Genomic DNA, 25,238 nt, shown 5'->3' on the forward strand with positions numbered 1-25,238 from the left:
AAGGCCATTTTGTGTTCGAAAATGGCCTGAGTCTTCGAGCCAGCCTTTTTTCATCTGCAACGAGGGTCATACATTTTGCACGTAGGCAGAGGTTTTAAGGAGAAATTAAATAGTTTCTACGTTGCACAAGAATGAAGTGCTTTAAACAAACACATACTTTGTATGCACAGAGGAGAGGAGGAATATATGTAAGAATAAGGACACAGGTTAAATGAGAAATAGATTGACTGCAGCGCTGCCGAGTATACTATGCCATTTCTTTAGTGCACTACAAGGAAGCACCAAACTGTATAACAAAGTTTTCAATTGTTTTCATAGTCATTCTCTTTGTTTGAAGCTGTGAAAGGAAGAGCCGGATTCCAAAATAAATCAATGATGTTTCAGAAAGTTCCCACGCCCTGTGTAAAAATGCATTTATTCCCAGGTTTTGAGCAGTGACACTGTAATGCTAATAAAGTATAAGATTCAACTGAACACTGACTCTGTCAATGGTGATCCAAAGGGACTTTATGAAAGATCCCAGCTACAAACACCAGAACCAAAATAGGTTTAGGGGACACCAGGATTTGAACTAGGAACCTCTTGATCTGCAGTCAAATGCTCTACCACTGAGCTATATCCCCAACTGTTTTCAAAGATCAGAATGACAATATATCAGTACATCATGAAAGAGTGAGAGGCTCATGCTCAGTTGGACCACAAAGTACGAGCTTGAAACTGTGGAAAAGGAGAAGTAGTTCTTAATATTATTAATTAAAGGAAAACAGGATCATTTAAAAAACAAAATGTATATATTTAATTGTTATTTTATGTGAATAGGCAGTGGTCCATAGGACCAATATCTGTAATTAAAATGTTTGTTTTGAAACATTCTCAAAGAGGAAGAGGTTTTTACGAGACTACTTATCTTTGTGGATTGATTACCACAATCACTGATATGGTGGGGAAGTATGATTGTTTTGGGCCAAATTACGGTGAAAAAACATTTTTACATACCAATACAATTTGGTATTTGAAGGTACAACCAAACACCCCTTTCATGTACCTTCGATTTAATACATCAGAAAAAGCTATTTTGTGTTCGCAAATGGCCTGGTTTCTCAGACCAGCCTGCTTGCACCTGCAACTAGGGTTCGTACATCTTGTACGTGGGCAGCGTTTTTTAGTAGAAAGTAAATAGATTATGCATTGCACAAAAATGAAGTGCTTCAAACAAACACATACTTTGTATGCACAGAGAAGAGGTGGAATACATGTAAGACTGAGGACACAGGTTAAATGAGGAATAGTTTGACTGCATTGCTGCCCACTTTTCTATGCCATTTCTGTAGTGCAATCAAAGGAAGCACAAAACTGTAAAACAAAGTTGTCAATTGCTTTCATAGTCCATTCCCTTTGTTTGGTGCTGTGAAAGGAAGAGCCAGATTCCAAAATAAATCAATGCTTTTTCAGAAATTTCCCATACGGAATACCGAGCCCTGTATAAAAATGCATTTACTCTCAGGTTTTGAGCAGTGACATTGTAATGCTATTAAAGTGTAAGATCCAAGTGAACACTGACTCTGTCAATGATGATCCAAAGGGGTTTTATGGAAAGTAAAAGCTACAAACACAAGAACCAAAACAGGTTAAGGGGACACCTGGATTTGAACCAGGGACCTCTTGATCTGCAGTCAAATGCTCTACCACTGAGCTATAGTCCCACCTGTTTGTGCAAGTCAGAATGAAAATATATCAGTACCTCATGATAGAGTGTGAGCATCATGCTCAGTTGCGCCGGAAAGTACTTTTTTCATCTGCAACGAGGGTTCATACATTTTGCACGTAGGCAGAGGTTTTAAGGAGAAATTAAATAGTTTCTACGTTGCACAAGAATGAAGTGCTTTAAACAAACACATACTTTGTAAGCACAGAGGAGAGGAGGAATATATGTAAGACTGAGGACACAGGTTAAATGAGAAATAGATTGACTGCAGCGCTGCCGAGTATACTATGCCATTTCTTTAGTGCGCTACAAGGAAGCACCAAACTGTATAACAAAGTTTTCAATTGTTTTCATAGTCATTCTCTTTGTTTGAAGCTGTGAAAGGAAGAGCCTGGATTCCAAAATAAATCAATGATGTTTCAGAAAGTTCCCACGCCCTGTGTAAAAATTCATTTTTTCCCAGGTTTTGAGCAGTGACACTGTAATGCTAATAAAGTATAAGATCCAACTGAACACTGACTCTGTCAATGGTGATCCAAAGGGACTTTATGAAAGATCCCAGCTACAAACACCAAAACCAAAATAGGCTTAGGGGACACCCGGATTTGAACCAGGGACCTCTTGATCTGCAGTCAAATGCTCTACCACTGAGCTATATCCCCAATTGTTTTTAAAGATCAGAATGACAATATATCAGTACATCATGAAAGAGTGAGAGGCTCATGCTCAGTTGGGCCGCAAAGTACAAGATTGAAACTGTGGAACAGGAGAAGTAGTTCTTAATATTATTAATTAAAGGAAAACAGGATCATTTAAAAAACAAAATGTATATGTTTAATTGTTATTTTATTTGAATAGGCAGTGGTCCTTTCAAGGAATTCAATAGCTGCCTCTCCGATATCCCAGTTTCCAAGGACTCCGTGTGCAGCACCCAAAGCCATAAACCCGACACCAGAACAATCAAATTCATGAGCCACTAAAGGACACATTAGTTCATCAAAATCCGGGTCAGGTGACGCCAAGTTTGACAGGCACTAGTCCAGAGCCCATTGGAAGGGACAATCTAGGCAATGAAAAACAGGTTGCACACACGTACAAAAGGGAAACCGGAAAGACAATCCATACTTGACGCTTAATACCGCCAGTGGTAAGGTGCCGTAGAAATCAAGCATCCAGCTACGAAGATGGAGCAAGCGCAGCATTCTGTCTTGCAACTCCCGGTGTGCAGCCATACCGAAGTGCGCAAATCAACAAGAGGATCCCAGCCACCCAAGCGAGGAGCAAGGGGAACCCTCCGAAGACACTCGAAAAAATAGAATGTTAAAATGCAGGGTTCACACCAAAAACAGTCTGGAAAGATGTCACGAGGCCCGAGCCCACAGTTTTAAAAAAATGAACAAGGCCAGTCGTAGACGAAGCATTAAAAATAGTTTGAATCAAGGTTCCAAAATGAAGGGGGGGGGTCGGTATTTAAAAGAGCTTGTACCTCAGTGCGGGTGTTCGCCACATTAAGAAGAAATGTTTCACGGGACGAAGTCAATGCAACCTCTTTTTTAGACAAAAGATCCCTTATTCTGCTCATCCTATTGAACTCTGCGTTCAAGGTTGGAATCGCTGGCCAGATGGATATATCGAGTCGGCCTTGCGGGGGTGGGAAAAGGACGTTATTACAGCAAACCACTTTTTGCGAAACAGTGACTATGTAAGGAATACCCACTAGCATCCCACAGCAAGCTTCACTATTTAAAAGCAAATAACTACCGTTGGCAAGCAGCTTAAAAGAAGACGTTATAACTGGCATTGGAATCCCCTTTAGGACACAAGCTAAATTAGGAGCGTGTATATTGCAAGCGCCATGTAATTGTATATGTCTACAAACCACAGAGTGATCAGGAGCGGAAGTGGAGTCTTCACCTTTTAAGTAAACCTCCTTGCCATCCCTTACGCATCTGTAAGTGAACGGAAGTGACCAAACTTCGTGCAGGAACGCATCACCAAGTAGTTCATATCTGCCAATGGCATAATGCTTCATGCACGAACTAAATTTGAACAAACTAAAAGGTAAAGTGACTAATCCGTGTACAAGCCATACGGCTGAATTCAACTCAGCTACAGAAAAAGGTAAAGGTTCTAATTTTTCAATGTGCAGCAATGCATAAGTTGCATCTTTCATGGACATGAACTGCTGTTTTTCCGTCAAATTAAAAGGAAGGAACAATGATGAAATATTCATGTAATCCCACGGGACTTTCCCTGCCTTTAACGTTTGCAAAGTCCATGCAAACTGCATAATTGAACGCAACTGATTTTGACCATGATACAACACAGATACATCATCTTGCACAATGTCTACGACAGAAGAAACAATATTATCCAATGTATAAATTCTAGAAGACAAAGTATTAATACTATTATCTATCACAGCTAATACTTTTTCCATATTTGCCTGGTCAATAGCACGTAATCTAGAAGCAGCCTCAATTTGCGACAATTTCCAAATTTCATTGTAAATAGCATAAGCCCATCGTTTCAATCTACCATTTACAGGACCCTTAATAAAATCATTCAAATCTATTTTTTCATTTAAGCGTGACAAATGAAGCTTAACTGAAGTTAACGAGGAATGTTGCAGCCATGACTGACATAACTTACCTACAGAGTAGGTAGTCACCGTGTGTGAAGATGTGAAACGAGGGTCAACCCTAAGTTGTGTATACCCTGGAGCCAAATCCAGAAACCGACGTTGACAGGAATCTGAGCTTGTTTGCCACACCAACCAACCCTCAGGATTCAATGTTGAAATATTGAAGGTGCCATTGGAAACAAGGGACTGCAACATAGTAAGGGGCAGATCTGAGTGATTTTCCCAACCAGGATAAGCACCCAGATCAGGGATCGAGGGGGAAATTAATTTTTTAGATATAGCCAATCCAAAACAGGTGGTCTGAAAAATAGACGAATTTAAAAATAAGATATGGTTAGGGATAAGACAGGCACGATGCAAAGCTTCTGTTCCCTGTACCTGCCACGGTTTAGTTCCCCAAACCGATTTAAGATCGATAGTAGCTTTCCATACGTCATAACCTCCAATAGCCAATTCATCCATAAAGGATTTGGAATATAATAATTTTGTGTGTGTCAATCTAACCTTAGAAGTGGGTTCTACCGCCGCCTTAAAATAAAAAGAATCAGGGTTTGACACACTAAAATCTGAAAAGTATGTGAATTTTTTCAATAAAGTGGCCGAGCTGCCAGGCATAGGGACAGGACAATGTTCCCATTGAGTGAAATTAACAAAATTTCGAAAAGTATTTGCTCTATTTAGGAAATGTGTGCCATAATGTTGAAAACAAAATTGTTCATCGTAGTTTGCAGTATTTAAATACAGATCTTCAGCATCAAATGCAGCATAATATTTTAAATCAGAAAACAGTGCTTCTATTGCTTGTACATCCCAATCATCTGAGCGGATGTTTCGCTTAACCACATCACCCATAGAAGCACGAAAAACAGTTGGCACATTAACAACTTCGGTGGGACCATGAATTTGAAAGTTCACTGCATCCCATGCAATCCCATCACGTACAGGCCAGGCGGTGATGTTCACAAACGTCTGGTCCCTTTTCATGATGTGTGATGAGGAATGGGGGGCCAAAGTTCCATCAATTAATTGAATTGTAGAACGCTCATGCAGGTAGTGTCCATTGATAAGTCTAAAAAACACTACCACAAAGCCAATTGTCATGAATAAAAAAATGCAAATCAGCACCAACCAGATGTAAGTCCAAGGTGCAACCAAAAAATGTCTCTTGAACCCGGCAAAAAATATAGAAATTTTGGAAGGGACAGTGGAAGTCAATGATTCAGTTTCAAAGGAAGAATGGGACTGGGTAAGTGTTGTTGTATTTAATAGGGGCAAAGCGACTTCTGTAGGATAAGCATACTCAGGATCACCAGGCAAACCACCAGCAGAAGGTGGCACAGGCTGATCTGAAACTGTAAGCATCTCAATGGAAACCTCAGGCACGATGATAGAGGGTGGCTTCACAACAGAGTTTCTCAGCATTGAAGGGCAGGAAACCGAAGGTGTCATACTATGGAGAATTGGCCACCCTGTGTAGCTTGACATTTTCAATTGAAATGTACCTGTTTTCCTTGCGACCAGGAAGTGGGGGTAAAACAACTGTACGTGTACCCAATACCCCAAGCACCGGGACTGGTGCACGATAAGAGGGGCCAAACTCCTTCTTGTTCTCCACTTTCTCACGGACCAGGTCACCAACTTGAGGCAGCCAGCCGACCACCGGAATCAGGAGCGCTTCTTCAGATGTAGAGGGCACGTGTTCCTTTGCCAGAGTGTCCCTTGCTTCTTGTAGATTCTGCAATACAGCACAGTGGTCATCTAGGTCACAAGGCGCGGCAGCCGCCGCCATGTCTAGACCATCAAGGTCCGGGACAAACATTCTCACTCCAAAGAGCATCATGTACGGGGTCCACCCACCCAGAGACCTTCTAGGGAGGTTATTAAGTGCACGTTGGACGTCATACAAGTGGGCAAGCCAGTTCCGTCCTGTACCTAACACCTTGGCTGTCAACGATTGCTTTAGGTCACGGTTCATCCGTTCCACAACACTATTGCCCTCAGGCCGGTATGGAGACGAAAATTTGACTTGGACCCCCAAACTTCTCATTGCCTCTTTGTACGCCTTAGAGGGGAACGCCGGGCCCTGATCAGAGTGAAGGGTACCACACGCAGAACTCCCTATAAAGACACGCAATGCTTTGATGACAGTCCTGGCATCAGCACTCCTTTGTGGCCACACCCACAGAAAACGTGTGCACGAATCCACTGCAACCAAGATATACTTGTACGCAGTATCAGAGGTAAAAGGACCGCAGTGATCTAAATAAACACACGCAAGTGGTTGATTAGATATATGCAGCTGCGTTGGAGGTGGACTCGCAACAGAAGAAGGTTTAATCTGCTGGCAAATGTCACAATTAAGTATATAAGCCCGCGTTTGTTTATACAAACCGTACCACCAGTAACGTTGCTGTAAAAGAGACACAGTTGCTGACACTCCAGCATGCGCAGATGCAACACCTTCGTGGGCAGCTGTTATCAAATTTGGTCTGCAGTCCGCGTTTGGAATCAATCTATCACCAACGTCGTTAATCCTCACTAACGGGACGTTATCAGGACTTAAGTGATAATGGTATCGAGAAGGGAAACCTCTAGGGAAGTTTGTCCCTGTCTCAGAAGCAGCAATAGCTGCCAAGATGTCAGCATCAATCTTAGATTTTGATCTTGTAACTGCTGCTACTAAGTATGTTGCCACTGCTGTTTTAGCTGCCTCGTCAGCCAAACTGTTACCGACAGCATGGACCCCAACTCGTTGGTGACCAAGAGTGTGAATTACATTCACAAGTGGCAGACTCCCTTTAAGTTCTGCCACTCGAGCCCAAAGCGTTTTATGCTTCACAGTGCCACCTTTGGAGTCACGAAAACCATTCATAATCCAAAAAAGCAAATTGTCGTTGTAAGATTGAACACAATAGTAAGAATCACTCACTATAAGAGTAGTGACCCTGTGATCAGCAAACTCAAGTGTAAGCACTAGAGCACGAAGCTCCGCCAACTGCGCGGTACAATCACCCAATGACTGCGTATGCACTGCATCAGATTGGAACTCTCCATTTACGAAAGTACCGACTACAATTGCGCAAGCCGCTGAATAAGCGTGCCTTGATCCAGTTGCAGGTTGCGCCGACCCGTCAGTGTATATGACACAATGGTATTCCTCGATGGGGCGCAATGACAGAGGAGCCGGATGAACGAATTCATACTTCAAACTCTCTTGAGTCTGCAACGCCGCGTCAAAGATGTATTCGACGTCAGGCGAGGCTAAGGAGGTCGCCCATTGTATCCACCGTGGATGCAAAGCCTTAGAATTTGGTACACTAGCTTTAGGGACTGCTTCGAGAGCAGGAAACGGTGTTACCACCAGCATGCGCTTTCCCTGTGATAGCGCTCGTTCTTTCAGGATCGCCATCTGAACTGCTGTTAAGACTTTTTCAACAGTGGAAAATCGCAGCTCAGCCGAAGTGTACAGATGAGATTTGTAAGCAATGGGGACTGTGTCGCCCTCATTGAACGTTAAGTACGTGAAACCTTCCGCGCCTGGAACAATTCTAATGACCAGGTTGGTGTGGTTGTCACGAGTCTTTAGATATTTAGCCGTAAGAAGATCAGTTTGCAAAGTATACAATGCCAACGAGTGCTCTGGCAGCCAGCAAGAGCTGGTAAAAGTTGGTTGTATCAAGGCATAAAGCGTCTTGATACGCTGGGCATAATCAGGAATGTAGGATCGACCGAAATTCAGAAAACCCAGCAGGGATTGTAGTTTTTTCAGAGTTGTAGGGATACGAAGGCGTGCGCATTTCTCAAGGAATTGCGGTGCCAAGCCTCGACCCTCATTATGGAGTTCGTACCCCAAGAACAACACTGTAAACTCAGCAATGTGGGACTTCTTAAAGTTAAACTTGTAACCGAAGTCTGCAAACATAGTCACTATGTTATCCACACGAGCAAGGTGTGGAAGCAACTCGTCGTCTGTCAGATAGATGTCATCAACATACGAGTATGCCTCCGGGTCTACCATCTCCAAGAGAGAGACCACTCGAGCGGCAAAAACTCCAGGGCTGTTTTTAGAGCCCATCGGGAGCCTTTTGAACAATTTTTGTTTTCCACCCGAGGTGAATGCTGACCACTCATAACTAAGAGGGGCCAGGTTATGGCAATAAAAGCCATTTGATAAGTCGAGCGTAGTTTTGAAACGTTTTCTCACAAGACTATCTACGAGAGCCGAACTATGAGTATTTTGTACCGCACACGTCCGGCAATGCGAGTTTAAATGCCGGTAATCCAAAACTAGGCGGTACGACCCGTCAGGCTTCGTTACAGTGAATAAAGGATTATTCATGGGTGACACACATGTCTCAATCACTCCTTGATATTCCAATTGTTCAAGGATGGACGCGACGTGAGGTCTTGCCTCGCGACGCATGGGATATTGGGGTTGAGGCTGGGGATCGGATCGCAATGGAATCTCGTGATTGGTAGAACATTTATCCCAGCCAACCTGATTACGATATAACGCAGGTGCAAGCACCTGTGCCCACTCCCCGGCTAACCTAGTAGACTCCTCCGTGGGCACTGCGTGCCCAAAGGAAGGAAGAATAACTTCCTCTCCCCTTGGGGCGTCCAAAATGAAAGCCGGAGGCCAATCTTTCTCCGCCAAAAGAATATCATATGTGGTGGTAAGATTATCCCAAAAAACCACTTTAATTTTGCGTTGTATGTCACCCTCAATATTAAGGACTATTTCAAATAATCTTTCCGAGGGGGCTACGCGAGTATCAGCAGTTTCAACTGTCACATAAATGTCAGTTGCTGTCGCCTCCAGAAATGGACGCAATGCTTCCCGCACTACTGTAACCTCCGCCGCGCTGTCTTGCAGCGTTAGTGCCCATGTCAGGTTCCGAAGCTGTGTCCTGACCATCTGAGGCATATCTCGCTGAGATAGCAGCAACTTTCTTTTTCTGAAACGGTGGACGTGGTCTGGCAGCGTCTTCCTGCTTGCCTCTACCGTCAGTCTGGCGGGGCTGGTCTCGACCTTGAGCACCCCGTCCTCTCCCACGCTCTCCACCACCAGTGTGCGAAGTCGATGTTTTCTGTGAAGAACGAGGAGAGCGTTGTTCAGAAACCTGAAATCTATCAGGTGACTTAATACGAGTACGATCGCGCAAATCATAAGTGCGTTCACTATACGACTGAACGGGTGAGGCAGGACGAGAAACCTGTTTCTGTTGCCGCTTCTCTTGTTTTTTGGCTCGCCAACTTTGTTTAGGAAAGTTGGGCTTTTCGTCTTTTGTAGACGAACTCACCTTAGTTTGCTGCACTACATCAGGAATTTTGATGGTGGGTTTCACGCCTAAGGCACTACGTCCAACCATCCTATAGGCTTTTGCAATAATTTTCGCGAACTCACTTGGCTTATCGGCATCAGCCACAAGCTCCAGCATATTACCAACTTGGAACTGCATGGCATCTCCTTTGAGGTTGCCCATTACCATGGAACAAACCACATCGAAACTGTCGACAAGCCGTAATCCCAACTCAATAGCTGCCTCCGCACCATGACTTTCTTGGACTTTCTTGATCACGGAGGGTAGTACAGACATAGACGGAGTGCCGTAGCACTTCGAATAGGTTGCAGCAAAGACCTTGCCCCAATTTTCACAATCAACAAGTTCAGGGACCAGGTCCTTCGGCAAAGTAATGGTGAGTATCCTGTGTTTATCCACAGGTGTAGTGTTTGGAAACACAGCTTCTAATTGATCAAATTTTTCCGCAAGCCAGTAAGGAAATTCATCCTTACTGAGGGGGCGCTTGCCGACAACCGCGTTAACCATAACAGGGCTAATCACCACCGCGTGATGGTGATCCGCCCCGTGTCCAGCAACCGCAGGTGCTCCCACCTGAACTGTGCGTGACACATACTGCACTAAAGCCCTATGGACCGTAATCAGGGCTGTGTGTAGCGTTCGTAAATCACCCACTCCCACCGTCAGGTAGCGTGGGTGTGGAGTATATCCGGCCAGTACCGGCCATGTGGCCCCTGCAATTTGCAACGGGCCCATTCTCGCCGATACGACCTGATGGGGGAGGGCGCCATTAAACCAAATTGTATGCTGCCAGGCAGAAATAGGAATTTCTAGTGTCCTATATGGGGCATAAGCCGCAGGCACAGGCGAGGCTGTATAGTTGTGGAACAAACTATCGTCCGTATCCACTTCCTCAAAGGTCACCCATGAGTAAAGCAACTCATACGGGTAAGTGGTATCAGCACTGACCACAAAGACCACGGCCATCCCGTCATCAGGCACCCCATAAGCCCTCAAATGAGCGCGCAGAGGAACCCTACTATGAGCGGGAATATTAACCTCCATAAGGACACCCTAAAGAGTAACAACGATATTCACAGTAGCACTTGGGCTCAAAAATTATAACCTTTTTAATTTTCAAGCTTGATAGAACCTGTAGTCTAAACCTAGGTAGGTTAAACCGTCACTCTTGTTTTCCGGAAACGAGAGTGAGGGCAGTTGTGGACTAAAATTAAGTACTACTAAAGCGTCTCGGATCATAAGACCAAACGTTAGGTGCGCCATGTTGCAGGGATTCTGCTTTTGCACAGAACTATGCGTAGGAGACCAGGACCTCAGAGAATTGTGGTGTACCACAAAACTCCCCTCAGAACCCAGAACCCCTTATCCGACTAGCTTAGTATCCCATTCGTTAACCTAGATCTAGCTAGGTGGTCCCAATGTATAGACAAACCAGAACAAGCGACTTAGATATTTCTCAGGAGTGGTGGGAATCCGAAATACCTGTTCGTATCTATTTGTTAGTCCACAACAGAATAATACAGACACGGTAAAGTTTAAAGAGTTTATTTTATAAACCTCGCGTCCTAAGATGCAGTACTTTGGCTAACACTAGCAGACTAACAGTACAGATCAGAACCATAAGCATTATTATAATACCATACAAAATGAAAGGAGCAATCATACTACTAATGACAGTGGTCTACAGCCACACTCCTTTCACTAGAATCTAATACATTATTATTATTATACTATTAGAAGGTCTCTTAGGCTAACAGGGGGGACCCCATACCGTATAGATCAGCTTAGTAGAATCACATCAAAGGATCAGCTCTCTCATGCATCAGCTCTTCTGTTCGAATGAATGTAAAACCAAACTGTTCTGCAATATTAAAGACGCTTGTCCTTCAGATATTGGCAGCTGTATGCATGATATGTCTAACAAGTGGTACGATCAATCTAAAGACAACACTCTGTACCTTCTAGTGACCCAGACGCGTTCTTTGCATGATGTACAGACCAAGGGCACATTTCACGGTTAAGAATGTGAAACAATAGTTTGTTATCCTGTAAGGCAAAGCCGAGTCAGCATTTCTAAAATGAATAACACATAACAACAGTGTCGTGTGCAGCGCAGCAGAAACGACAAGCTTGCTTGCTAACTAACAATGATCTCGTTTATGCTAACTTAGTGTTGTAAATAGGGCATGGCTTAATCTATCTCACAGGGGACACCTGGATTTGAACCAGGGACCTCTTGATTTGCAGTCAAATGCTCTACCACTGAGCTATAGTCTCACCTGTTTGTGAGAGTCAGAATGAAAATATATCAGTACCTCATGAAAGAGTGTGAGGAGCATGCTCAGTTGTGCCGGAAAGTACAAGTTTGAAACTGTGGAACAAGAGAAGTAGTTCTTAATATTATTTATTGAAGGAAAACGGGATCGTTTAAAAAAAATATTTATATGTTTCATTGTTATTTTATTTGAACAGGCAGTGGTCCATAGGACCAATGCCTGTACATAAAATATTTGTTTTGAAACATTCTCAAAGGGGAAGAGGTTTTTACAGGAGGCCTTATCCTTTCGCGGATTGGTTACTACAATCACCGAGATGGTGGTGAAGTATGATTGTTTTGGGCCAAATGATGTACGAAAAATATTTCTATATACCACTGCAATTTGGTATTTGGAAGGTACACCCAAACGTCCCTTTCAAGTACCATCAATTTAATATATCAGAAAAAGCCATTTTGTGTTCGAAAATGGCCTGAGTCTTCGAGCCAGCCTTTTTTCATGTGCAACGAGGGTTCATACATTTTGCACGTAGGCAGAGGTTTTAAGGAGGAATTAAATAGTTTCTATGTTGCACAGGAATGAAGTGCTTTAAACAAACACATACTTTGTATGCACAGAGGAGAGGAGGAAAATATGTAAGACTGAGGACACAGGTTAAATGAGAAATAGATTGACTGCAGCGCTGCCGAGTATACTATGCCATTTCTTTAGTGCGCTAAAAGGAAGCACCAAACTGTATAACAAAGTTTTCAATTGTTTTCATAGTCATTCTCTTTGCTTGAAAATGTGAAAGGAAGAGCCGGATTCCAAAATAAATCAATGATGTTTCAGAAAGTTCCCACGCGCTGTGTAAAAATGTATTTATTCCCAGGTTTTGAGCAGTGACACTGTAATGCTAATAAAGTATAAGATCCAACTGAACACTGACTGTCAATGATGATCCAAAGGGACTTTATGAAAGATCCCAGCTACAAACACCAGAACCAAAATAGGATTAGGGGACACCCAAATTTGAACCAGGGACTTCTTGATCTGCAGTCAAATGCTCTACCACTGAGCTATATCCCCAACTGTTTTCAAAGATCGGAATGACAATATAACAGTACAGCGTGAAAGAGTGAGAGGCTCAAGCTCAGTTGGGCCACAAAGTACGAGCTTGAAACTGTGGAAAAGGAGAAGTAGTTCTTAATATTATTAATTAAAGGAAAACAGGATCTTTTAAAAAACAAAATGTATATGTTTAATCGTTATTTTATTTGAATAGGCAGTGGTCCATAGGACCAATATCTGTAATTAAAATGTTTGTTTTGAAACATTCTCAAAGGGGAAGAGGTTTTTACGAGACTACTTATCATTTGTGGATTGATTACCACAATCACTGATATGGTGGTGAAGTATGATTGTTTTGGGCCAAATTACGGAGAAAAAACATTTCTGCATACCACTACAATTTGGTATTTGAAGGTACAACCAAACACCCCTTTCATGTACCTTCGATTTAATACATCAGAAAAAGCAATTTTGTGTTCGCAAATGGGCTGGTTTCTCAGACCAGCCTGCTTGCACCTGAGACTAGGGTTCGTACATCTTGTACGTGGGCAGCGTTTTTTAGAAGAAAGTAAATATATTATGCATTGCACAAAAATGAAGTGCTTCAAACAAACATATACTTTGTATGCACAGAGAAGAGGTGGAATACATGTAAGACTGAGGACACAGGTTAAATGAGGAATAGATTGACTGCATTGCTGCCCACTTATCTATGCCATTTCTGTAGTGCGATCGAAGGAAGCACCAAACTGTAAAACAAAGTTGTCAATTGCTTTCATAGTCCATTCCCTTTGTTTGGTGCTGTGAAAGGAAGAGTCAGATTCCAAAATAAATCAATGCTTTTTCAGACATTTCCCATACGGAATACCGAGCCCTGTATAAAAATGCATTTACTCTCAGGTTTTGAGCAGTGACATTGTAATGCTGTTAAAGTGTAAGATCCAAGCTAACACTGACTCTGTCAATGATGATCCAAAGGGGTTTTATGAAAAGTCCCAGCTACAAACACAAGAACCAAAACATGCCAAGGGGACACCTGGATTTGAACCAGGGACCTCTTGATCTGCAGTCAAATGCTCTACCACTGAGCTATATCCCCACCTGTTTGTGAGAGTCGGAATGAAAATATATCAGTACCTCATGAAAGAGTGTGAGCATCATGCTCAGTTGGGCCGGAAAGTACAAGCTTGAAACTGTGGAACAGGAGAAGTAGTTCTTAATATTATTTATTGAAGGAAAACGGGATCGTTTAAAAAAAATATTTATATGTTTCATTGTTATTTTATTTGAACAGGCAGTGGTCCATAGGACCAATGCCTGTACATAAAATGCTTGTTTTGAAACATTCTCAAAGGGGAAGAGGTTTTTACGGGACGCCTTATCCTTTCGCGGATTGGTTACCACAATCACCGAGATGGTGGTGAAGTATGATTGTTTTGGGCCAAATGATGGACGAAAAATATTTCTATATACCACTGCAATTTGGTATTTGGAAGGTACACCCAAACGTCCCTTTCAAGTACCATCAATTTAATATATCAGAAAAAGCCATTTTGCGTTCGAAAATGGCCTGAGTCTTCGAGCCAGCCTTTTTTCGTCTGCAACAAGGGTTTATACATTTTGCACGTAGGCAGAGGTTTTAAGGAGAAATTAAATAGTTTCTACGTTGCACAAGAATGAAGTGCTTTAAACAAACACAAACTTTGTATGCACAGAGGAGAGGAGGAATATATGTAAGACTGAGGACACAGGTTAAATGAGAAATAGATTGACTGCAGCACTGCCCGGTATTCTATGCCATTTCTTTAGTACGCTACAAGGAAGCACCAAACTGTATAACAAAGTTGTCAATTGCTTTCATAGTTGTTAGAAATGGGATTTCTGGTTGGCCAAGGCTTGCGCCAAAGCCAGGCAGAAACCTCCACTCTAGTCAGGGCAAGGGAGTTACACGCCAAAGATAACCCCTGCTCACCCCCTTGGTAGCTTGGCACGAGCAGTCAGGCTTATCCCGGAGGTCATGTGTAAAACATTTGCGCAACCCACACAGCAACAACATACTAGGCTCACCACAAAAGGAACTCCACTCAAGGTCATATCAAAAATAGCCTTTGTATTATCATAAAACACCTTAAAATAGTAATCATACAATATACACTGTGCCAACTGGCAATGGGCAGGATTTACAGGGAATTATATACACATGACAGGACCACTTGGACCACTGTCAGAACCATCACTTAGTAAAGATAGTAAATCTAGAACATATAATAAGGATAGAACACAACCAGTAATTACTGGCAAACTCTGTACTTAGCATCATCCTGTAACATAAATCCTATTATGCACAGTATCACATTAGGCGTGAAATCTATTCTGCGCCAACCTCATAAGCCTAAACATATTAGACCACAACCTCCTGAGCATAACTCACGTTAGGAAATAATCTCACTAGCAGAAACCACAGTAGGGAATAACTCAGACATAAACACATTATGCAAAACCTCATAATCAGGCATAAATCAGGGTGCGTAAATTATAGCGGATAAATCACATTAGCACATATCCTCCTAACCAAAACCATCAGAGAGGCATTCATCACATTAGGGCCTGGAGCCCTACAAACCTAACAGTCCCCCTGGCCAACTGGCCTTCTCAAAGAGGCTCAAATGCCCTGTGTCCAAAATGTAAGGGCACGCTGCCAATGCAGCAATATCCATGTGCGCAATTGCACTGGGGCAGAGGAGTGCATCTCACTCCTATCTCCTTTAAAATGCCCCCAAAGAACTGTGGGCCTAAAAGTTGCAGCTGACACTACTTGCCGTGCATATGTGAACACCACTGGCACTCACTGTGCCCTCCTGTCCCACTCAGGGACCCTGTCACCAACATGCCAAACGTTGCAGTTGCTCGCGACGGTGGCACAACTGAGGAAAATGTCACCTGGGTCCTGGCACAACTGTGCCCTTTGAGCAATATGTCAAACGTTGCAGTCGCCCACTGTCAAGCGGGGCAACTGTGGAAGGAGCACGAGCATCGACAATGTGCTCCGATCGGGAGCCCCCACGAGCTCTGGGTAATTAGGGCCAAACTGCCCCCACGCGTTGGAGCGGCCCACTACGGCGGGCCCGCTCAGCAATGGGCACTAACTGCGTGCCTCTCCTGGAGCCACACTGGCTCTTTAAACAAAGCATGCCCCACAATGGAGCGCGGGCACCGACAATGTGCCCTGATGCGCCCCCCATCGGAGGAGAAGCCCGCTTCCTGGCGGGACCGCTCAGGGACAGAGAACTCGTGCTGTGCCCCGCTCGGTACCAACTAGGGAGAAGCCCTACTCACCGGGCTCTTGGCTGCTACCCACGGTCCCTGCTCTGCCCGGTCTCCGTTGCTGCACGCAGGGCTCCCTCTTCACCACGGGAGCCCCGTCTGGCATCGGCAGCCTCGGCCGCCTCTCCTCTTCACCCGGGCCCCCTCCTGGGACCCGGGAGTTCCATGTGGCGCCCCGAGGTTCTGAATGCCTTCAGCTTCCTCCTTCTGGCGCTGGGGCTCTCCACAGGTCACGGAAGCCCCCCTCACCACGCCGCACGCCTCATTCTTCCCCTTGGGCCTGAGGCGACTTCCTGTTTGACGGCAATACCCGCCCACGTCCCGACAAGGTTTGCCTGACTTCCTGTCCAGACGATCGGGGCCGCGGCGGCGATTTCTTCACTCTGGGCAACAACGCGGGGTGGGCACCGGACAATTTTAAAACGCACACGGAGGCGGGGTGGGCTCACAGGGCGCAGGGAGCCATAGCTCCAAAAGCAAAAGTCCTCACCAATCAAGGGGGCAATGCAGGGCCCAGGGAGGCAAACCCTCATGGAAGTTCCTCCTGGGCCCCAGCAGCAGCATGCCCCGGTAGGATTAGCACAGCATCATGGCATCATGGAACTGAACCCCTCATGGGGTCACAGACCCTATATTTATATCCCCAAAAGTCTTTGTTCTCAAAAGTCACAAGTCACTGAACCCAGCCAGAACCAGTTCGGTGTGGTCCTGGAGCACTTTGTTTACAAGGTTGAATTCTGCCTTTCAGGAAGAGGGGGTCTGCCATCAGACTCACAGTGGGAGGTGGAGCCATCATTCACCTTGCCAGGCACAGCTCTGCTCATATCAAAGGGTCACCCCTCCCCATACTCCAACTGCAGATCTCTCTCTTCAATCCACGTCTGTCTCAGCCTGCCCTGTCCCTCCAAAACCAGACATGCAATTCACATCAGGCAGGCAGACACATAGCACACAGAAATACCAACTTCTAAAAGTGGCATTTCTCACATAGTCATAATAAATCCACGCACACCATTGCGTAGCATTTATTCCCACAATTTCATACATACCAGACTTGACCATACTGCTCCTCTCATAACAGAGAATTACCACTGACACACACTGATTAGGGAATCCCCCATGCATTCCGATGGGAGGGCAGGCCACTCTCACTAAATGTAACACAGAGCGCACGCACTTTACACTGGACCATAGTGCTAAAGTGCCCAGAGGCCTAAAACCACTAACACTACACAGAGAAAAAGGCTGGGAGAAATGGTTTAGGGGTGAACCTGCATAAAAGGGCCAATTCCAACAATAGTCCATTCCCTTTATTTGGAGCTGTGAAAGGAAGAGCCGGATTCCAAAATAAATCAATCATGTTCCAGAAAGGTCCCAAAGGGAATACCTAGCCCTGTGTAAAAATGCATTTATTCTCAGGTTTTGAGCAGTGACACTGTAATGCTATTAAAGTCTACGATCCAAGAGAACACTGACTGTCAATGATTATCCAAATGGGCTTTATGAAAAGTCCCAGCTACAAACACCAGAACCAAAAAAGGATTAGGGGACACCCTGATTTGAACTAGGGACCTCTTGACCGAGTGTCAAATGCTCTACCACTGAGCTATATCCTCCCCTGCATGTGAAAATCAGAATGACAATATGTCAGTACACCATGAAAGAGTGAGAGGAGCATGATAAGTTGTGCCAGAAAGTACAAGCTTGAAACTGTGGAACAGGAGAAGTAGTTCTTAATATTATTTATTGAAGGAAAACGGGATCGTTTAAAAAAAATTATTTATATGTTTCATTGTTATTTTATTTGAACAGGCAGTGGTCCATAGGACCAATGCCTGTACATAAAATGCTTGTTTTGAAACATTCTCAAAGGGGAAGAGGTTTTTACGGGACGCCTTATCCTTTCGCGGATTGGTTACCACAATCACCGAGATGGTGGTGAAGTATGATTGTTTTGGGCCAAATTACAGTGGAAAAACATTTCTTCATACCACTGCAATTTGGTATTTGGAAGGTACAATCAAACGCCCCTTTCAAGTACCTTCGATTGGATACATCAGAAAAAGCCATTTTGCGTTCACAAATGGCCTGGTTCCTCAGACCACGAGGGTTTGTACATCTTGCACGTAGGCAGAGGTTTTAAGGAGAAATTAAATGGTTCCTACGATGAACAAAAATTAAGTGCTTCAAACAAACACATACTTTGTATGCACAGAGGAGAGGTGGAATATATGTAAGACTGAGGACACAGGTTAAATGAGAAATAGATTGACTGAATTGCTGCCCACTTTTCTATGCCATTTCATTAGTGCGATAAAAGGAAGCACCAAACCGTAAAATAAAGTTGTCAATTGCTTTCATAGTCCATTCCCTTTGTTTGGTGCTGTGAAAGGAAGAGCCGGATTCCAAAATAAATCAATGATATTTCAGAAATTTCCCATACGGAATACCGAGCCCTGTGTAAAAACGCATTTACTCTCAGGTTTTGAGCAGTGACACTGTAATGTTAATAAAGTGTAAGATCCAAGGGAACACCGACTCTGTGAATGATGATTCAAAGGGGCTTCATGAAAAGTCCCAGCTACAAACACAAGAACCAAAATAAGCCTAGGGGACACCTGGATTTGAACCAGGGACCTCTTGATCTGCAATCTAATGCTGGATCCAGGACCCCTGACACAGAGAGAACAAAGACTTTTGTGGTATAAATATGGGAGCTGAAACCCCTGAACTTTAGACTACTTTGTGATCAAGAGGAATCCCTGCCAAAGAAGATCAGCTGAAGAGACTGAGTAGAAGTACTGCCCTTGCTGTGTGTCTGGGGTTGTCCTGCAGTTTGCTGTTTCTACTGAGGAGAGGACCAAGGGACTTTGCTGTGCGCTGTGTCCCCTGCTTGAAGAAGGACTTTGCTGTGTGCTGTGTCCATCTGTAGAAACGTCTCCAAGGACCTGAGAAGAGCTGGCCTCCTGTTTCTGAAGGCTCAGGACCAAAAGGACTTCACCCCCAGCTTCCCTGAACTTCCTTGCTGGGAGTTCTAGCCTGCCAGGAGGTGCCTGTAACTGTGTGTGAGGCCCTTTCTGTTGGGAGCTGGAAGTAACTAAAGAGAAGGAAGAAATTGTGTTTCCGACACCATCGACGCCGCCACTGTGATGCCGCGACCTGCACGAAGGCCCATGGAGCCACTCGTGAAGCCAAACGCTCAGTGCCTGGGCTGTTCCGCAGCCCTGACGTCTGCCGACGCCTGCCCACGCTGGCAGAGATCGGCAGTGAACGACGCCATCTTGTTATCGCGGCCGTGGGTGACTCGAGAAACTTGCAGACGTTGTATCATCACCGTAGCCGACATCGGCCATCTTCGACACCGTGCATCGTCACCGACTTCATTTTTCAAGGTACTGTTGTCTGGGGGTCTGTGTGACTCCGCGCCCGATGCCGCGCGCTCGTCGCGGGCGGTGCCGTACTTTGAATTTTTTGCTGTCCTGACGTCGTGATAGCCCCAGTTGGTGCTATTTGATTTCTACATTTATTTTTGCAACAGCCTTTTTAAAGACATTCTACTGAGTATCTGTATGTCGGATTTTTGTCGTTTTGGTCTGGTTTAGTTTAGATAAAGATGTTTTATTTTTCTAAACTGTGGTGTTTTTACTGTGTTACTGTGAGTCTTGGTACAAATAATTTACACATTGCCTTTGGGATAAGCCTGTCTGCTCGTGCCAAGCTACCAAGTGGTTGAGCAGGGGTTATTTAAAGTGTGTATCCCCCTTACCCTGACTAGAAGCAAGGGTCCCTATTTAGTCAAAGGTACCTACCTCTGCCAACTAGAGACCCCCATTTCTAACAAGTGTTTTTTGGCCTAGCTAGATTCTTGCTGGCCCTATGGACTAGATGATCAAGGTGCCTGGTGTAATATATCTAGATTCTAGTTTTTAATTATATATATTCTATATTAATAATATGCTTTTTTATATGGTTTTAATATTTGAATGATATTTTTAAGTGTCCCTTTTAGGTCGAGCCTAGCGAGACTTTTAGTAAGGGGCTTCAGAAAGCTCACCAGCTCACCACACGCTCGTTCATGTGTTTTTGTTTTTCACACCGGCTATTGGGCTTTGCGTGCGTCTTTCTAAGAAAGACAGCACGCAATTGAGCAAAGGCGGGTGCATGTCCCGCCTTTGCTCTGCCCATGGCCTAATGCTTGGGGTTACCCGCACGGGCGACATCTGTTTGCAATTATCATGCACAGACGCGTGCACGATAATAGAAAACAGATGTCTCGCTGTGGCATGTGCGCGCGCCACTCACCTGCTTGTTTCTTGTTTCCTTTTAGCGCGCGTGGTGCGCACACAACTCCCAGGCTTGTTTTCATCTCTTGCTCTCCGAAAATGATGGACGAGTTAAAATAAGTGCCTGTTCCCAAAATGATTGCAGGTGGGCCCTACCAGCTTGATTTGGAAACTCCTGCTCTTCGAAAACGTTTGCCCCCTTGCTGCGCACTGCCACTTAGGTTCTTCTGAAAATGAAACACCGTCTCTAATGAATCAACGTCTAATCGCAGAGAAACGTGTGCGCGGGTTCACTAGCCTAAAGTTGGTATGCAGCGTGCAGCTGACCCTCGCATTCTGCGCTGCTGTGTGTACTCTGATGTGAACTCAGTCACTTCCTCTGGGGCACACTCTGTCCAAGCATGCAACACTATCACAGCTGAGGGGGTGAGCACACGGCCCAGCACAATACGAGGCAGTTTTATGTATAGGTTGCTGTACGCTTAGGGGCACCCACCACCCGTGTAATCAATAAATGCAATCCAGATGCCAAGGGGTCTCCTCCCTTAGGCCAGAAAGAACTCTTGCAGCACGTCGTAAACATTTTATACTGGCAGTGGGCAAGGGGAGACAGTGACAATTGTTAGTTTATATATTATTTTGATATTTCTACACTGCTACCATGGTGCCTAGTGATGACTTCAAGGCGCTAACACCAGTTTATAAGTCTGTTAACTCTGAGGGCCTAGGGGCTGTCTCCGTTGGGGGGGAGGCTAAGAGCATGTGTCCTCGAGGTGAACGCTGAGGTCATTTCTGGGCAAGGGTACAGATAGTATCCTTTAGGGGTAGGGCGACAGGAAACTGTGGGGCGGGACAACGTTAGGCCGAAGTCGTGCTCCTATGGGAGTTGTTTGACCAAGCCAACCGGTAGCCCTCACTCCCATGCGGTAAACATTCAGTTTGTTTGTCTCAGACACTGGTTTCCCACAATTCTACGGCAAACATTTTGCTCTCCTGGGCAGATGTGGATATCTGTACAAAATTGCTGCAGCCCTTTCCTGGTCTATGCCTTTAAAACTGGGGGGCATATTATCAAGAAACGGCGTTGAAATTATCGCCGCTTTAGCGGGTGAAAACTGCTGCTAAAGCGGCGATAATGGGCTTGATAATATGCCCTTGAGAATTCCCATAGAAGCCCATGTTCTGGTGTCAACCTGGGCTTCTATGGGAATTCTCTGCAGCATATTATCAAGCCCATTATCGCTGCTTTAGCGGCAGTTTTCTGCAAGTAAAGCGACGATAACTTTAAGCCGTGCGTGATAATATGCCTGGGGTGCGCAGCACCTGCCATCCCAGATCATGACTGCGCTCCCCTTCTGATCCCCCCTCTAGGACTGCTCTACTTGAGAAATGCTCACCTGGTGCTACAGAAAGTAGGTTCTACGCGCATTCAAAAGTCACTGTACTGATCACAGCAGAGGAAGTACCTGATACTGACGAGTGTGCTCCCCGCCTCGCGCACCGCCGAGCTCAGCGCTGTTTCTTCCACGATTTACCTGATGGAAAACCTGACTCACCTGGATGGAATTTACACCTGCGGACCCCTGGTCAAAACAGAAGGCCCGGGCGCCGTAATCCTTTGCAGTCTAACTATTAAAAATACTTACGGGAAACTGTTGCTATGCAAAACCACGGACAGACAGCTTACCCAGACTATGGTATGTACTTGAGATGTAAATTGCCTTTATCGGTTGGGCAAGGGGATCGAACTGGTAAAATGAAGTGGATTTCGTGAGAGGCAGTAAAAAAGCACGTACTCGCACATTCCTGGATGACATGTAAAACTCAATTAAATAAAAATAACTGAGAAAGTTGAGGCTGATTCTCCTGGCACAATTGATCCGGTTTGCTCTGCTGTGGAAGGCACGCATTTAACAAGCATGGCGTCGGATACAGTAGATTGTAGATCACACTGATGCAGGTGCGATTACCATCGACAGTTCCATGTGCATAGTTTGCACTGGTGTACCCCCACCCAATATTTGGACCAGCACATTTGGCAAATTGCTGTGCCTACAGTGGCCAACTGGTGTAAATGTCTTTTTGTGCACAAGTGCTGCCAATGTCAATCAATGTTATTCAGTTATGTTGGTGTAATGTGAATATGCATTGTCAACTATCCGCATAGATTAATGGGCAGAGTGCCGCCTGCAGAGCTACGCCTGCCACCGCAGGCACTTTGTGTTAAACCCACCATGGGCAATTTAACTTTACTTTGAAGTGGATAAAATTAGCAGTACTAAATCGGCCACTAATAAGCCCAGGGATGTCAGTAGCAACAATGAGATAGTCTGTGGCTGGGCTGGACAAATGCACAATGTTATCAACAGAAGATGGATTTGAAATTATGCAAATACTTGTACTCTAGAATTTTAGGAGGGTAGACAGATTGGAAAAATCTGACCCAAAGTCAAAATCATATCTTCGAACATGTTGGCTGTGATTTGTTATCAGTCAACCACTTTCCATTTGTGCATGTTCAGTTCCTTGGTCGAAAACAAATCAAGCTTCTTTGTTAATGTGTTGAGGATGGAGTTTTGAACGTGCTAGTAGGTGAACTGAACATGAATAGAGCAGCTTCCTCGTATGTCACGTGACCACGCTTGCAACATTTTTGGAACCTCTATATCTCAGAATTACAACTGAATGATAACTAACATACAAACTTGGCTTACAAAGTCCAATGGAGAACAAGTAGAAACCCAATACTGCCATATTCAGTTCATCCTTTTCGGATAATTCTCAGAACAAGATAGTTAATGAGTAAATCTACAAGTTATGCTATTTATGTATCCACAATTGACACCAACAGCTGTAATGTTACCTTTTAAGGAGGGGAATATTCCAGCTTTAGATGTTTTTCCCATTTTTTGTATCAATCAGGACATTAAAATACTGGTCAGTATGGTAAAACAACGGTTAGGTGGCATCCGTAGTGGGTATGAATGAGAGAGAGAGAGAATGTGTGTGTGTGTGCGTGCGCGTGTGTGTGTGGGTATGTGTGTGTGTAAGTGTGCTGCGTTGCCTGGTATCCAGGAAGAAAACCTTGGCTTATAAGGGAGGGCTCCACCAGCATGTGTGGAGCAGGCGGTGCGAGGATGTTAAAAGTACAGTTAATGTTAATCATATAAGGAACTTATAAAGTGCACGTACTCCAAGAGGTTTCATGGCGCTTCTCTGGGAATGGTCAGAACCAGTCGTGTGCTTGCTCAAATAGCCATGTTTTGAGCAACTTTCTAAATCTCAGTAGTTCCATGCATGACCGGATCTCTAGGGGAAACGAGTTCCACAGTCGTGGGGCCAGCTATGCGAATCGACAGCCTCCTTGCCGTTTCCGTTTAAAAGCAGGAATAGTTAATAACTGGAGATGCTTTGAGCGGAGGTTACGAGAGGGAGTATACCTGGATAACAGGTTGTTAATGAATTTGGGGCACTGGCTGTGTAACGATTCAAAAACTAGGCAACCTGTCTTGAAGGCAGTCCGTTGAGGAATGGGAAGCCAATGTAATTTTTTTAGAAGAGGTCTAGCAGATTGCCACCTCGGTTGATGGTGGATCAATCTTGCTGCCTGGTTCTGCACCATCTGGAGCCGTTTGGTCAAGAAGAGTGGCATCCCCCCAGGTAGATCGAGTTGGCGTATTCCAGGTGTGATAGAACCATAGCTATCACCACCTGTATCAGCGCTGCATGGGTGAGCAGATGGCTGATCTTTCGGATCTTTCGTAACTGAAAAAAGCAAGTTGATACCACTACATGGGATTTTAGTGATAAATCGCTATCTATAATAACCCCAAGGCTTTTTACAGAGGTGCAGGGCTCAAGGGGAGAGCCGAGTTCTGCTGGCCAATAGTGTGGGCCCCAGAAGATCTGGCTCCTCCCTGTTAGCACCAATTCAGTGTTGCCTGGGTTGAGTTTCAGATGATTACGATCCATCCAGTGGCCCTGGCAGGCTGCAGGTAATGGCATTTGGGAACGTTCATAGCAATTTTGTTTTTAAACATGGGCTTAACTTCTTAGTTCTCCACGAAAGTACTGGAATATTTCAATAATGTTTTTCCGGCGTCTATTGATTTTTAGCAAATACAAGAGAAGCCTTTAGGTCTCGCCTTTGGGACATTATAAGTGTTTAGCCATGCAACAGTTGATGTTGCACCAAGGATATTGTGCTGCATAATTAAATACTTATAAGGTCCCAAAGGCGAGACCTATTGGCTATGCCAATGCTTGTTATAGATGTTATGCTTTTTGGCATTTTATACCCACCTTGGTGTACAAAATATATGTATTTGGTTGTGATGTACGTTTTATAAACTTTGGGATCGAAATAAAGTTTTGATGATGATGAATAGTTCCTACGTTGCACAAAGCTGCAGTGCTTTAAACAAACACATACTTTGTATGCACAGAAAAGAGGTGGAATATATGTAAGACTGAGGACACAGATTTAATGAAAAATAGATTAACTGCATTGCTGCCCAAAATGAAGGCATGTTAAAAAATATCACTATTCTATGCCATTTCTTTAGTGCGATAAAAGGAAGCACCACACTGTAAAACAAAGTCTATGGGAGAAGTCCCTACTCCGATGGCCCA

The 25,238-nt window shown here is 44.4% G+C and overlaps 2 non-coding genes across 2 annotated transcripts; both read right to left on the reverse strand.

Annotated features, from left to right (window-relative positions):
* Positions 1 to 2,295: 2,295 nt before the first annotated feature.
* On the reverse strand, positions 2,296 to 2,367 carry TRNAC-GCA (transfer RNA cysteine (anticodon GCA)). Its single transcript has one exon. It is a non-coding gene; the product is annotated as a tRNA-Cys (tRNA).
* Positions 2,368 to 14,026: 11,659 nt separating this feature from the next.
* On the reverse strand, positions 14,027 to 14,098 carry TRNAC-GCA (transfer RNA cysteine (anticodon GCA)). The gene has a single exon. It is a non-coding gene; the product is annotated as a tRNA-Cys (tRNA).
* Between the last annotated feature and the right edge of the window lie 11,140 nt (positions 14,099 to 25,238).

The sequence above is a fragment of the Triturus cristatus genome, chromosome 4_1, assembly GCF_964204655.1.
Source record: "Triturus cristatus chromosome 4_1, aTriCri1.1, whole genome shotgun sequence".
NCBI classification, from domain to species: domain Eukaryota; kingdom Metazoa; phylum Chordata; class Amphibia; order Caudata; family Salamandridae; genus Triturus; species Triturus cristatus.